This window comes from Pseudophryne corroboree, chromosome 9 (assembly GCF_028390025.1).
Source record: "Pseudophryne corroboree isolate aPseCor3 chromosome 9, aPseCor3.hap2, whole genome shotgun sequence".
NCBI lineage: Eukaryota > Metazoa > Chordata > Amphibia > Anura > Myobatrachidae > Pseudophryne > Pseudophryne corroboree.
The window spans coordinates 356,280,704-356,297,435 of NC_086452.1; the positions used below are offsets into that span (position 1 = coordinate 356,280,704).

Below are 16,732 nucleotides of genomic sequence, written 5' to 3' on the forward strand. Positions count from 1 at the left end.
GTTCTACAGTTAAAGTTTCAGCTCTCCTAGATTCCGGTGCAGCCGAGAACTTCATCACCTCAGCCTTTGTCATACGATCTAAAGTTCAAACTATGCCTCTGGGAGCGGCAGTTGCTGTTACAGCAGTGGATGGAAGTCGAATTCCAGATGGTATAATTACTCATCGAACCGTATGTCTCAAGATGAAAGTAGGTGTGCTCCATTCCAAATATATTTCCTTCTTCGTGATTCCCAAAGCCTCTCATGATGTGATACTTGGATTACCTTGGCTACAGAAACATAATCCACAATTTAATTGGCAAACCATGGAAGTTCTTTCGTGGGGTAAATCCTGTACCAAGGACTGTTTAGCTTCAATTATACCTCTCCGGTCAGTTAGTCTTCCCGACTTAGCCTCAGTCTATCAATCCTTTGTGGATGTTTTCAGTAAACAAGCGGCAGACTCCTTACCCCCTCATCGCGAATGGGACTGCCCAATCGTTTTGGTACCGGGCAAAACACCTCCTAGGGGGCGAATTTATCCGCTATCCATCCCAGAGACTCAAGCTATGTCTGATTATATACAAGAGAATTTAACCAAAGGATTTATCAGACCATCTTCTTCACCTGCAGGAGCCGGATTCTTCTTCGTTAAGAAGAAAGATGGTGGGTTACGACCATGCATAGATTACCGTGGACTTAATGAGATCACTGTGAAAAACAAGTACCCATTACCATTAATTCCAGAATTATTTGACCGGGTAAAGGGAGCTACTGTGTTTACAAAATTAGATCTTCGAGGGGCCTACAATTTAATCCGCATCCGTGCAGGGGACAAATGGAAGACTGCCTTTAATACCCGGGATGGGCATTACGAATACCTTGTAATGCCTTTTGGTCTTTGTAATGCGCCTGCAGTTTTCCAAAGCTGTGTGAATGAACTTTTTCGTGATCTTCTCTACAAGGGTCTAGTAGTGTACTTGGATGATATCTTAATATTCTCCAAGGATCTGAAGTCTCACCGTCACCAAGTTAAAGAGGTACTGACACGTCTGAGGGAAAATGGACTATATTGTAAGTTGGAGAAGTGTACTTTTGAAGTATCCTCCATACCGTTCCTTGGTTACATCATTTCCGGATCAGAGCTATGTATGGATCCTGTAAAGGTACAAGCTATCCGAGACTGGTCCACTCCTACGACTCTCAAGGGGATTCAGCGATTCCTTGGCTTTGCTAATTTCTATAGGAGATTCATTAAGAATTACTCTACGTTGGCCGCTCCCATCACAGCCTTGACTCGCAAGGGAGCAAATCCTATGAACTGGTCTTCTGAAGCAATCAAAGCCTTCTCTGATTTAAAACAAGCCTTTGTGTCAGCCCCCATTCTTCGACAGCCAGATTTGAACCGTCCCTTTCTTCTGGAGGTGGACGCATCTACGGAAGCAGTAGGAGCTGTGTTGTCACAGGTCTTTGAAGATAAAAAAGTCCATGCCTGCGGATATTTCTCCCGTAAGTTCCTACCGGCTGAACGTAATTATGCAATTGGGGAGCAGGAATTACTTGCCATCAAGTTGGCATTTGAGGAGTGGAGATACCTTCTAGAGGGAGCACAACATCCCATTACAGTATATACCGATCATAAGATTCTTCTATATCTGCAGTCAGCTCAGTGTTTGAATCCACGACAAGCTCGATGGGTGCTTTTCTTCACACGATTTAATTTCAAGCTCATCTATCGTCCAGGGTCTAAGAACAAAAAAGCAGATGCCCTTTCTCGGTCCTTCAATTCTTCTGAATTAAATGATGCTACCACGAATCAAGCCATTGTGAGTCCTACGTCCTTTTTAATGACTCGAACTTCTCCGGGTTCTTCGCCTGGCAGAACCTTTGTCGCCACAAATCTTCGAAAACGACTGCTTACTTGGGCTCACTCTTCATCCTTCATGGGTCATCCTGGAGTTCTAAAGACTCTCAAATTTATTCAACAATCTTACTGGTGGCCACGTCTTAAAGCCGATGTTCAAGAGTTTATAGCAGCATGTCCTAAATGTGCCCAACATAAGAGTCCAAGGTTCTCCGCCAGGTTTGTTACATCCATTATCTATACCCAAACAACCGTGGACTCATATCTCAATGGATTTCGTGACCGATTTACCTCCATCAAAAGGGCGGAATACCATTTGGGTGATAGTGGATCGATTTTCGAAAATGGCGCATTTCATTCCATTAACTGGATTACCATCAGCCCCTTCACTAGCCAGATTGTTCATTTCTGAGATCTTCAAGTTGCATGGCCTTCCTCGAGAGATCATCTCTGATCGGGGAACACAGTTTGTAGCCAAGTTTTGGAGGTCGCTTTGTTCATCTTTAAACATTAAGTTGAACTTTTCTTCGGCATATCATCCTCAGACAGATGGACAAACTGAGAGTAAATCAAGATCTTGAAACCTTTCTCCGGCTATACATATCGTATTCACAGGATGATTGGGTTGACTACCTTCCATTGGCAGAATTCGCTCATAACAATCTCTTTCATTCGTCTTCAGAATCTACGCCATTTTATACTAACTTTGGTTTTCAACCTCGTGTGCCAGAGTTCCATCCGTTGCCAGCCCTAGAGGTTCCAGCAGCAGATCAAGAGCTTCAACGTTTACCTAGAATCTGGAGTTGTGTGCGCAAGTCGTTGGTCAAATCTTCTGCTCGTTATAAATCTTTTTCAGATAGAAAACGTAAGGCTGTACCAAACTACAAGGTAGGAGACCAAGTTTGGATTTTTACTCGCAATCTTAATTTCAAAGTTACTTCTAAGAAATTTGCTCCCAAGTTTATTGGCCCATTTCCCATTGTAAAGGTACTCAATCCTGTGTCATACAAAGTCAAGTTGCCACCGTCTTTGAAAATTCCTAACGCCTTTCATACATCGTTATTGAAACCTTTGATTCTCAATAAGTTTCGTACTACCCTGTCCAAACCTCCTAAAGTTCACTCTTTGCAGGATGAGGAATTTGAGGTTAAGGAGATTGTGGACTTACGTCGCCGATATGGACGTCTGCAGTTTTTGGTCGACTGGAAGGGTTATGGTCCAGAGGAGAGGTCCTGGGTTTTTGCCGAAGATGTTCATGCTCCAAGACTGGTACAGAAATTCTATTCCAAGAATCCTGATAAAGCTCAAAGGTGTCCGGAGACCACCCTTAAAGGAGGGGGTACTGTCACGAACCGATCTCTCACCTCTGCGGGTTCTTGGGTTCATCCGTTGCCGGTGCGGTTGCTCGCGGTGCTGTGCGGCCGTGGGGGGATGCGGCGTGATCAGTGGCACAGGTGATGCAGGATCTGGGAGCTGGGAGTGCGGGGACCAAATGGCCAAAGGCACCGCTGTGTGTCTGCAGTATAGGAGGCGGCCATGTTGGAGACCAAATAAGCAATACAGAGCACTTGTGAAAACACCTGTGGGTAAGTGTAAGCCAATCCCGTGCTCGTGCTGCCTTTAAGTAGGCTGGGATTATGCTACTCTGGGCCAGTGCTTTGTTGTATCTACTCTATGCCCTAGCTCTGTGCTCTCTCCGTGCATTCCTGTGTGATTCCCGTGGTCCAGATATCGCCTCCGCTCCCAGAGGTCCGTCTGCAGCCTTCACTGCTAAAGATCCTCCAGCTCCCTGCTGTGCTGTCAGTCAATCACTCTCCCAGTGGCAAACAAGTGGATTCCCAGAGTCTTGCAAGAGGTTACCCTGTCTGCCTGCTTCAACCACACAGACTTTGGAGGATTCTACTAACATCAGCTGTTCGTTTGCTCTGCTCTAAACTTAACCCATTCATCACCATTGTCGTCTGCTGCAGTTTCAGTGATCTTCAGAACTCGCAAGTAACCCTTTTCAGTACTGTATTTTCTGTGTTGCTACAATCAAGGACAATTCTTCACAGCCTTTCAGTTAAAACTCTAAACTTCATTACAAATCTCTACAGTTACTTATTTATGTCTGCATTATCCAGTTAACACACTTTACAGTTCAGCATCAAATCTTGTTTCTTTTGGACAATTCATCATTCATTCACAAGCCTGCTTAAAACTCAGTTCTATGAACATTTCCTCAATGTATCTTTAAGATTGTTCCTGCTTATGATTTCTACCACTTTATGCAATACGTCAGCTTATATATGGTGATTAATAATTTGTCATTTAACTCCTTACTGGAATTGTTGCTTATAATAAATATATGAAACTGAACTTTCTTCGTCCTCCCTGCTTTCATCATACCCCAGCACTTACACCTTTGGTTGGTCCAGGGTTAACGGATTCACAAAAATACCCGGCCCTGACAAAAAGTCCAGGAACAGAGCATTTTCTCCCTCATGGAGAGGGTCAGGTAGGCAAGTATGACATATGTATTGCATATGTATTATGTATAATTCAAGTGCACATTCTAGAACCTGATCCTTAGAGCAGGAGTTGGGCCCCCAGGCAGTGGGGCTCACCGGTGGTTTCCCCTGTACCCCTGTGGTCCAGTCCAAGCCTGGTTACCAACTTAAATTGGATGATAGGACCCTTGAATGGCTTGGTTTGTGGAATCCAATTGGTACAATTAAAAGCTCAGGTCTATTTGTGCAGTATCCAAATCGCAGAAATGTTTCTTATATCCGACTTGTAGGCTTTTTCTCTCTCTAGATGGATTGTATAAGTAATATTGCGAACGTCCAGCTCCTCCACCCAAGTTGGTAACTATTCCATCTTGCATAATAATTGTTCCTGGACTGTGGCTGTAAAGGTGGGTACACACTGGAAGATATATCTGCCGATCAATTGATCGGCAGATATATCTATGGACTGATCGGGCAGTGTGTTGAGCATACACACTGGCCGATCTGTCGGGGACTGACGTCATGACTGGTCCCCAGTTTAGCTGTCAATCACCGCCGGCCGCCGCAGCATGTGCACGGGTGGTCGGCCGACCGCCCGTACACACACAGCAACGCCCCAATATATCGGTAGATATATTGGACGTCGGCTGTGCTGCGGGGCCCACGCAATACGTCTGTGAACTACGGAGTTCACAGACGTATCGGCCGTACACACTGGCCGACGGACCCGCGATATATTGGCCGTTCAAGAGAGCGGCAGATATATTGGCCAGTGTGTATGGGCCTTAACTACCAGATGAACTTTATGCCAAAGATCCAGCTTACATGACATGAAGTTTTTATTTCATTTATAAATACATGCAGTGCTTTGACAGGCCCATGCTTTCATTTTTTAGCTCTTTTAATGTTGCAACATTTGGAATCTTTTATAATGTATTAATAAATGTAAAGATTTTTTTATATATATATTAAGCTCTCTAGCGCCAATTGTGTTTATTTCTATGTATTGTTGTGGGGACTAACTATCCCTGTTTATATTGGCTGCTTTCAGTAAAACGGCTCACGATCAGCGCCAGGTAAAATTACCTGGTAATTTAATTTTCTGCAGTGTGAACATATCAGTTTGCTTAACCACAGTAGGGGAATCCTCTTATCAGTGATTTGTAGGATTTGTTACCCAGTAACCACAAGGGCAGTGGTATCATTTAGCAATGGAAAATCCTTGTCAGAAACACCTGATATAGGGAATGACAGGACAGCATGATCCCCCTCTCTTCAGATAAAATATCAGATAGATTATTGGATAGGGAGGAAGAAGCAGCCCGCTCAGATGACCCAGAGACACGAGAGTGACCTGGAATAGGGTTTTGCTGACCAGGGAATGAGTCATACGCTACAATCCGTGAGGAAAAATGTTCCCACCCAAAGCGGAGTAACCATGGGGACATCAGACACTGTAATGTTACAGGTGGTCCCATAGGGGGCATAAAGCGTTCAAATAGAGAACCCAGTAGGTTTGAGAACGCAGCTCAGACTGGCTCCTGATTGATTACAGGAGCTGCGGACTGACTGGGAGATGTATGAGACTTAGGGGGTCATTCCGACCCGATCGCACGCTGCGCTTCTTCGCAACCATGCGTTTGGGTCGGAACTGCGCAGGCGCAACGTTGCCCGGCGACGGCCATCGCCAGGCAGTGACGCAGCGAGCGAATAAAGCGGTTGCAGCGGCGACCGCAAGAAGATCGACAGGAGGAAGGAGGATCCGGGAGGCAACTCAACATTTTCAGGGAGTGGTGAGTCCACCGCAGGTGTGTCCAGGAGTTTGGAGGGCAGATGTCTGACGTCAATTCCGGGACCTGCATCGCTGTATCGATTGCACAGGGTAAGTAAGTCTTACCCTGGTCTTCTTTTACAGGAAACTTTTTTGTATAGCACGGCTGCTCAAGAGTTCGCAGCCCTGCTATGCAGACATACACTCCCCCATAGGTGGCGTCTAGTTGATCGCACGGGCAGCAAAAAGTTGCTCAGTGCGATCAACTTGGAATGACCCCCATAGCATTTACTGCCCTACATGTTAAACATTATTCACAAATGCAACAGAGAGCGGTTTAGTACGATGAAGCCAGACAGAGTACAATACCTGCGAATAAATCCGTTAGCATGTGACTGAGTACCGAGTACACAACACCTGCGAAGAAATACGGTATTATGTCACTGAGTACACAATAGAATACACGTAATAGGTAAATACTGTGATGCACTATATATGGATCCAGACGCACTTAGTCCATAGGATACAGTATACAGTGATAGATATATCTGGAATACACCGCAGTGAAATCATATAGCAGATACAGGCACACACAGTCACGTTAGCAATGCAGATAATAATTTTCATGACAATGAAATTGCATTGGATTATTATATGAACACATATATAAATGCGCTGTATGAGACCGGATGAATAGATGAGTATACTCGTACAATATATTCTGCCACAGGTTCACTTGTTCTTAACTAACGCTGTCTTATTATCGACATGTACAACCACGGCGCTGATGTACAGGCGGGTTTACAAAGGAGACCTTCCCTGCAGTCCCGGAGACCAGTCGCATCTATTTTAGAAAATGGCGCCCAGCATCTCAGTCAGGGAGTGAGGGAGTGTGAGACAGTTCCAGGGCGGGAACACCAGCAGTCGATGGTGCCCGGAGCTGGGGGGAGGGCTACAGGTCAAGCGCCTTTTCCCCTATGCTGGTCCTCACCACCGGGTACTATGGGGCCTTATTAAAGTGGATATTTTACTATCCAACCTGTGCTCCCATGCCCTGGTGGATATAGTGGGGTCCCTGCTCTGTCACAGTGTCCACGCCAGCGTCACGGTTCGTCTCCTTAAACCGTGACCGGAACACGATTTAATGGTGGGTCCCGCCTGGGGGACCCTCTTACCTGCTCCCTTAGTAGCAGCCACGCGAACCAGGAGAGCCTCCGCCGCAAGTACCCGGGAACAGAGCCAGCGGGAGTATGCGATGGCGCTGGGGAGGTGATGGAGCCACAGCACAGTTTTGTCATACTGACATATGAAGGGCTGCAGCCCTTGAAGTCTTCTAAAAAGCTTTTTCAGGGCTTCCTAATGCAGCCCCCCTGTTAAGTGACCTGCTTCATGCAGGCACCAACTCTAAAATTGAGCTCACAGTGCCTGGAGGCGGGGTTATAGAGGAGGCCCCGCAATGCATTCTGGGACAGTCTAAAGCTTTAGCCTGTTGGTGCCTCTGGATCAAGATCCATCTCTACACCATGATGTATTCCCTGTAGAACACAGTGTACCCCGCTGCAGAAAGTATAATTTGTGTCAGTATGGCACAATAAATTACTGTAGTTGGCAGGGCCACTGCTAGGGTGTTCGGCGCCCCCCTGCAAACTATAAATTTGCGCCCTCCCATGTTTTACAAATGGACAGCATGCATTGAAAAAAGGGGTTTGGTCTCACAAGGAAGGGGCATGGCCACACAATAGTACCTTTTCAAATGAAACCACAAAGTAGCACAATGTAATTTACATTACCCTGCGCTTAGTACTGCTGCTTATACACATATTGCACCCAGTAGTAGTGCTGCTTATACACATATTGCACCCAGTGGTAGTGTCGCTTATACACATAATGCCCATAGTCAAAGGCGGATTTAGGGGTCAGGCCGCCCCTAGGAACAACATTTTTGGCCGCCCCCCCCCCCTCTAAAAAAATATATAAAAAACAATTATATGTCTCTTACTCTCACCTCCCTGATAGCCACTCCATAGTCTTATTACCCCTTCTTAGCTCTCTCCTTGTCAGTTTCCTTCATATCTCACTTCCCTCCCCACTTACACAGCTCACAGTGCTCTCCCCACACCTCACTGCCCCCATAAGTCACACTGCCCTGTTCACATCTTACTGTTCCCCCAGTTCACTACCCCATCACAACTTACTGCCCTATCACATGTCAGTACCACCCCCACACACACTGCCTCCCTACTGCTCACACTACATACACACACACACACACACACACACACACACACACACAGGCTGTGACATTGGGGGTCAGTCCGAGTTGATCGCCAGCTGCCACTGTTCACAGCGCAGCGATGAGGCTAAAAATCGGCACTTCTGCGCATGCGTATGCGGCGCAATGCGCACGCGCGACGTACTTTCACAAAAGCCGATGCAGTTTCACACAAGGTCTAGCGACGCTTTTCAGTCGCACTGCTGACCGCTGAGTGATTGACAGGAATGGTGCGTTTCTGGGAGGTAACTGACTGTTTTCAGGGAGTGTGATGAAAAACGCAGGCGTGTCAGATACAAACGCAGGCGTGCCTGTGGAAATGTGGGCGTGGCTGGCCAAACGCAGGGTGTGTTTGTGACGTCAAAACAGGAACTAAACAGTTTGAAGTGATCGCAACCTAGGAGTAGGTCTGGAGCTACTCAGAAACTGCTCGAAAATATTTTGGTGCCGTTCTGCGATCCTTTCGTTCACACTTCTGCTAAGCTAAGATATACTCCCAGAGGACGGCGGCTTAGCATTTGCACGGCTGCTAAAAGCAGCTAGCGAGCGAACAACTCGGAATGAGGGCCACTGTGCACTATTGGATGCAGTGACGTGCGGCCAGGTGAGGCAGAGCCTCATATATTGTGTGTAAATCTAAGTCTGGTACTAACCAGTGCCTCCTGAGCCATTTCCCTCACCGCACGTCCCTGGTGTGTGTGTGTGTTCACAGTGTCTGGCTGTCCGTGTACATATGACTGTGTAAAATGTATATGGCTGTCTATGTATATGTGACTGTCTGAATATACAGTATGTGTCTGTGCACTGTACAGTATATGTGCCTGTATGTGTGCATATGTGGCTGTCTGTGTATATGAGATTGTGTGTGTATATGTGGCTGTGTATGCATATGTGGCCATGTGTGTGTGGCTTTGTAGATGTGTGTGAACAGAAGGGGTGGTAAAGGGGACACACCGCCTATTTTGCCTCCAGGCATCTAGATTGAACTTACACCACTGTGCACACATGAACCCTAACCCCTCCCCCCCCCCCCCCCCCGTAGTGCCTAACCCTAACCACCCCCCAGAGTTGCTTAATCCTAACTCCCCGTCCCTGCTGCCTAACCCTAAATTACCCTCCCCAGCAGCCTCCCCAGGGGTGCCTAACCCTAACCACCCTGCCTGGTGCCTAAACCTACCTCCCAGAATTCAGGTGTCGGTCTCCTCTCCCTTTTGGAGTTCCGGCGTGGGGATTCTAAAGGATGTCGGGATCCCGGCGTCGGTATTTCGGCTGCCGGGATCCTTACAGGTGGCATCTTGATCGCATCACGCTGAATGGGGAGACCAGGGACAGGCTGAGGAGGGCCGGTAGTATCACTACAGATGTAACCAGGGTAGTATAGAACAGGCATAGCCTGAGTGTTGTCTATAACAGGATGGTACCAAATATGGAGGAGGCTACATACAAGGGTAACCCTCCCTGCATACAACAGCAAGTGCTGCTTCCTCTGCCCTGAGCAGTGAAATGAGGACTGACAGCCATGGATTTTATCCTTAGGCCCTAGAAAGGGATGTTAATAATACCCCTTTCAGACCGCCTGAGGTGGGTCACACATGGGAGCTTGACACGGGAGCTCCCAGTGTGTGCCCCACCTCAGATGCCCTGCTGCCATTGCCTGCAACCCGGCATATTGCCAGGTTGGTGATGCAGCGGGGGCGGTGCTTGGAGATCACATGATCTCCAAGTGCCGCCCGTACACATACAGTGAACAGGAAACGGGTCGCATCGACCCGGCTCCCATTCACTCAGCACAGTAAGCCGAGTTGAAGACGAAAAAAATAGAGATAGTCTGGCGCTATTGTTACTGTAAGAGTGCCTGCTGCTACGTTCAAAAGGCTTGGTTCATAGCCTAAAATAAAAATACAAGGAAGAAACACACAAAAAAGAACAGCGCTGGCACTTTTACACTACAAAATCATTGATTTAATATCATATATTAAAATACATCTTACACACCCATACCATATAAAACAATTACAGTATATGACAATTAAGCTATATATCTTGCAGGATAAATCCTGCTTTATATACCGAACCAGAGAAAACTGTTCCTCACTGATTACTTATATATGTATACAGCTGAATATTAAAGCTGAATGTTACTTCCTTTTGACAGTAAATCGTGAACGCGTGAATGTTACCATTCAATGCATATGTCCGACTGATAAGTATGTTTCCTCAGTTGTTATAATAGACAATTGTCCGGTCACTTAACACACCTGGATTAATCTCACAGGTTACAGTTCTTTAGCATGCAGCCAGTTAGATATGCTTTCCAGATGAAATTCCTCACACCATTAAGTTTTCAACCAGTGTGAACTATACTTATAATATATCGTGATTATGGCTTTTAGTAAGGATAGTTATCTGCGCACGAGTGTTCAGCTTTGCACGCATCAAATTGATACCTCTCCCGGCTGTCGCTTCCAAATACAGCCTTATCCGGAGTCCACTGTCTGGTGGATAGCAGGTATAACCTCGTATGTACTGCTAAGGAGTTTTTCATGAGACATCTTTACCCTATCACTGGCCGGCCAGAGACACCTGTACTTGCGGACAATATCTGAGATTATACCTGCTATCCACCAGACAGTGGACTCCGGATAAGGCTGCATTTGGAAGCGACAGTTAGGGGTTACATCTAAATCTTCTCCGACAGTGGCTTGTTTACTCTCCGTGTCTCTGTTTTCTGAGTCTATAGCCAAACCTGTTAAGGCCCTGCTGGACTCAGGGTTTACAGTTACAGTCTGTCAAACGACCTATAACGTTGACTGCCATCAATGGTACCAAAATATCTAATGGTCTTATTACAAGTCGCACAGAGCCAATCAAGCTGCAGGTCGGAGCTCTGCATCAAGAACATTTGGAGTTTCTAGTAATTCCGGAGATGCCTCACGATCTTGTTCTTGGTCTACCTTGGCTTAAAATTCACAACCCTCACGTCGACTGGAAATCGTCACAAATATTGTCCTGGAGTTCGTTTTGTCACTCTAGTTGTCTCACTCCTGTTTACCCGCTCCGTGCATCTTCCAAGTCGGATGAGGAGCTCATTCCGGAGGCCTATCGGGAGTTCACAGATGTGTTTCTCGGAACAGGCGGCCGATCTGTTACCACCCCATAGACCCTGGGACTGTCCCATTAAGCATATCCCAGGGAAAATGCCACCCCGGGGACGCACATATCCCTTGTCATTACCCGAGACCTAAGATATGTCGGACTATATCAAATCTAATCTACTGAAAGGATTCATTCGCCCCTCTACCTCCCCGGCTGGAGCAGGTTTCTTTTTCGTGAAGAAGGACAGGGGGGTTAAAACCATGTATTGATTATCGTGGCTTAAACGATATCACCGTTAAGAACAAATACCCTTTGCCGCTAATTACTGAGCTATTTGATAGGGTTCGTGGAGCCCACGTCTTCACTAATCTCGACTTATGAGGAGCCTATAATCTGATACGTATCCGACAGGGGGACGAATGGAAGACGTCCTTCAATACCAGGGACGGGCATTACGAATATCTGGTAATGCCGTTTGGCCTCAGCAATGCCCCTGCCGTTTTTCAGGGATTTGTAAATGAAATCTTCCGAGATATGTTATACCAAAGCGTAGTGGTGTACTTGGATGACATTCTGATATTTTCTAAGAATCTTGCAGAGCACAGAGTACAGGTCAAAGAAGTACTTCTTCGCTTACGAAGGAATCGTCTCTACGGCAAGATTTCCAAATGTATCTTTGAGGTCCCTTAGATTCCGTTCCTCGGTTATGTCATCTCGGGTACGGAGCTTCGCATGGATCCGGAGAAACTCACTGCCATTCGGGACTGGACTCAGCCTCTCTCCTTGAAAGCGGTACAAAGATTCCTGGGCTTTGCAAATTACTACCGGAAATTCATTAAGGGATTTTCTACCATGGTTGCACCCATTACTGCCCTAACCAAAAAGGGGTCTGACCCAAGTCTCTGGTCTTCCGAAGCTGTAGAAGCGTTTGCCCGGTTGAAATCAGCCTTTATGTCTGTTCCGGTACTCCAACAACCGAATTTCTCAAAACCATTCTTCTTCTTGGAAGTCGACGCTTCCTCAGTAGGCATCGGTGCCGTTCTTTCACAGTACTCTTCTGATGGGAAGTTACATCCATGTAGTTTCCATTCTCGTAAGTTCTCTCCTGCTGAACGAAACTACACCATTGGAGATCAGGAACTTTTAGCAATAAAATCTGCCCTAGAAGAATGGAGGTACTTATTGGAAGGTGCTAAACACCTAATTACTATTTACACCGATCACAAGAACTTGTTGTATATCAAGACGGCCCAGTGTTTGAATTCCCGTCAAGCTAGATGGGCGCTCTTCTTCACTCGGTTCTCGTTCGTTATTAAGTACCGGGCCGGGACTCTTAACGCTAAGGCTGATGCTCTGTCTCGTTCTTTAACGGCCTCGGATGAGGAGAATTCCTTTGAAAAGAGCTTAATTCTCAGTCCAGTCTCTATTTCAGCAGCTCCCACCTCTCTGGGTCCTCCTCCTGGGAGAATGTCTGTACTAGTTGAATTTCGGCCAAAGTTACTGCAGTGGGCTCATATCTCCAAGTTTTCCGGTCATCCTGGAGTTCAAAAAATGTGTGAATTTCTACGAAAGGTCATATTGGTGGGACACCATGAAGAAGGATATACAAGATTATGTCAATTCATGTCCTCAATGTGCTCAGCACAAAACTCTTCGTCTGCCTCCTGCGGGGTTGCTTCGTCCACTGTTCATTCCTAAGAAACCCTGGACGCATACTGTATTTCTATGGACTTTATTACCGAATTACCTCTCTCCAAGGGTTACAATACCATCTGGGTGATTATTGACCGCTTTTCAAAAATGGCACATTTTGTTCCGTTGACCGGTTTACCAACGGCTCCCAAGTTGGCTTTACTATTTATTCGGGAACACTTCCGCCTGCACGGGTTACCTCGGGAGATAGGCTCTGATCGAGGGGTACAGTTCACTGCAAGATTTTGGAGGGCTCTCTGCTCAGCCTTACAAATAAAACTCAAGTTCTCATCTAGTTGCCATCCACAAACCAATGGGCAAACTGAACGTGCCAATCAAGATTTAGAGACTTTTCTCCGCGTTTATCTCTCTCACTCACAGGACGATTGGGTGGAACTGTTACCCTGGGCCGAGTTTGCCCATAATCATCTGTACCACTCTTCCACTGGTGAGTCCCCATTCTTCATTAATTACGGATTCTATCCACGAGTCCCAGAATTACCAATTTTTCCTTCGGAGGATGTTCCTGCTGCAGCTTCCACTCTCCGGCACTTCAGTCAAATCTGGAGTAGGGTTCATGCCAATCTCAAGAAAATCTCTGGCCGCTACAAATTCTTTGCGCATAGAAAATGGCGAGCAGCTCCTCAATACAAAGTTGGAGACAGGTTATGGCTCTCTACCCGCAATCTTCGTTTAAGAGTACCCGCTATGAAGTTCGCTCCGAGGTTCATCGGTCCTTACCCCGTTTTGCAAGTCCAGAACCCTGTTGTCTGCAAATTGGGATTGCCTTCCCACTTTCGGGTACCAAATTCTTTCCATGTTTCTCTCCTTCGTCCCCTCATTTTAAATCGGTTTCATTCGGAGTCTCCTAGCCCAACCTCGGTAAAGACTGAAGCTGGAACAGAATTTGAAATCAAAACTATTCTTGACTCTCGTTATCTTCACAAGAATTTACAGTATCTGGTAGAATGTAAAGGTTATGGTCCTGAGGAGAGGAGCTGGGTCAAAGCTTCTGAAGTCACTGCTCCCCGACTAGTCCGGATCTTTCATTCTAAACATCCAACGAAACCAGGAAAGTGTCCAGGGGCCACTCCTAGAGGAGGGGGTACTGTCACACTTGCGGCGCTGCGGCTGCTGCCTTACCGCTCCGGGTGCGTTGGGTCTCCTGGAGGTCGTCGCCCCCGGTGGGCTCTGGGTCGTCGCGTCTTGCTGGCGCTGCCTCCGGCGGGTTCCCGGGGTGTGGGCGCCGCCATTGCGCCCGGCATCCACGAAAGCGTGGTGAGCGGGTGACGTCATCGGACCCTTCCGCCAATCGGGAGAAGGCGGGAAGTTCAAAGGCAGGCGCCGTACAGAGCCCCGGCGCCTGAGTATTGTCTTTCCAATGATCACCAGTGCTAGCAGCGTTCAGCGTGTTCTCAAGCTGAACGTCTCCTGTGTTCCAGCGTTACAGAGTATCTTTCAGTGGGATATTCCCTGTGGTACCAGCGTTACAGAATATCTTTCAGTGGGACATTCCCTGTGCTACCAGCGTTACAGAGTATCCTTCAGTGGGACATTCCCTGTGCTACCAGCGATACAGAGTATCTCTCAGTGGGACATTCCCTGTGCTACCAGCGTTACAGTGTATCACTCAGGGGAACCTTCCCGTGCTACCAGCGTTACAGTGTATCACTCAGTGGAACATTCCCTGTGCTACCAGCGTTACAGTGTATCACTCAGTGGGACATTCTCTGCGTTACCAGCGTTACAGTGTATCTCTCAGAGGGACACCTCCTGTGCTTCCAGTATTACAGCGTATCCCTAAGTGGAACGCCTCCCAAACTTCCAGAGTTACACTGAATCTCAAATCCTCATTTATTTCTTCAGCATCACTTACAAGTTCTTCATTCTTCTGTGTGCTTCAACATCGTTCTCAAATCTTCATTCATCTCTTCAGCATCGCTCACAAGTTCTTCATTCTTCTGTGTGCTTCAACATCATTCTCAAATCTTCATTCATCTCTTCAGCATCGCTCACAAGTTCTCCATTCTTCTGTGTGCTTCAACATCGTTCTCAAATCTTCATTCATTTCTTCAACATCGCTCACAAGTTCTTCATTCTTCTGTGTACTTCAGCATCGCCCCCAAGTCTTGGCCACAACTAATTCTTTAGCACGTCGGTTACAACGGCTGAGTTCTGCATGAGGAAAATCTACATCCGGCCATCCCTGCTCCGGCCCAGCTGTGGTTCCTCTTCCGGATCATCGGAAGAACCCCCGAGTTCTCAACACTCCCAACCCAGGTCAGTGACACTAACGTGCCATTAGGTCTCTCCATTGCCGGCTAATGGGTGTATACAGTTATCGTATGCACTAAGCAACAAGATGGTGTTATCAGTGACAGCTTTGCCAGTAGATTGATGCCACATATGCCTGTCAATTTTATGTTCTTTGAGCCTTGTATCATTTATTTAGAGTTCAGACAGTGGCTTTTTTTTAGCATAAGGTAAACATATTAAGGGGCAATTTTCTTTATTATTCTATTTTGGACCTAGGAAAGTAGAGGGGTGCCATCCCAGTGGTCCCATCAGCGCTAAGTATGTGCAATGTACTGGTGGTATAGTAATAAACCAGTAACATAAATTACACTTACGTGATACTGCAGTATCACTGCAGTATTACTGACGTTTGCAGAGACGTTCCACTACGGTTACTATGTGGTGTAATGACATTTCAGGGGCGAGAGATAATGCATCAATTATGTGGGGGTCTGCAAAGCTTCTGGGGCTCTCTGGCAGAGAGCTGGAGAAACAGGTGGGACTATCTTATTAAATGAAGAGAACTAAACCTATTAAAAACATTGTAAGAAATAGACTACTGATTGTGGCTATTAAACATTCACCACGTGCTGCATGGTAGCTTCTATGGTAGTGGCTCGGTAAACCTTTCATTATTATGTCTGACATGGGTGAGGTATGCGTGACTGGCAGTCAGCATACCTCCGTCGGTATCCCTGCAGTGGACTTCCGGCGGGGAGGGAGGGCGAGTGTATCAAGCCCCTTGCGAGCTCGCTACGATCACCACGCTGCGGGATCGGTGGTGACCGGGTTCTATTCCCACTCTATGGGTGTCATGGACACCCACGAGTGGGAATAGTCCCTGTAGGTCGGCATGCCGACCTTCGGGATAGCGAGTGGGTGGGATTTAGGGGGAGGAATTGTGACCAGTGGTCTCCTGACCTCCGGCCACATAACTGCAACCACCTGACACTGATTGGAACTGTTCTTATAAAGAAAATGTATTTATATATTTAAATTTTTTATTGATTTTATAGTTGACTTTTCAGATAGCATTGAAGTTCCAATATTCCTTTTGACTGGGCGGATAGTAAACTGAAAGCAATTGGTGGATTAGGATTGTAATGTATCATTCAATGTTTCAATCCGCTCAGTGAGCCAGTACTGTGTGGTTAAATCAATAAAAATGTATTAAAATGTTGCACACATTTGTTACTTTGTTATAACTCGTGGGAAAACCCGCTAGCTAGTTGTGCTGGCCGCTACACATATCCACGATACATCGCGCAGCGGAT

At 46.6% G+C, this 16,732-nt stretch overlaps 2 protein-coding genes across 7 annotated transcripts in view; one reads left to right on the plus strand and one right to left on the minus strand.

The window, feature by feature from the left end:
• CENPP (centromere protein P) overlaps positions 1-16,732 on the minus strand; it is a 748,246-nt gene that overhangs the window by 148,926 nt on the left and 582,588 nt on the right. The gene's annotated exons all lie outside the window — the stretch shown is intronic.
• ECM2 (extracellular matrix protein 2) overlaps positions 1-16,732 on the plus strand; it is an 83,470-nt gene that overhangs the window by 12,529 nt on the left and 54,209 nt on the right. The window lies entirely within an intron of this gene.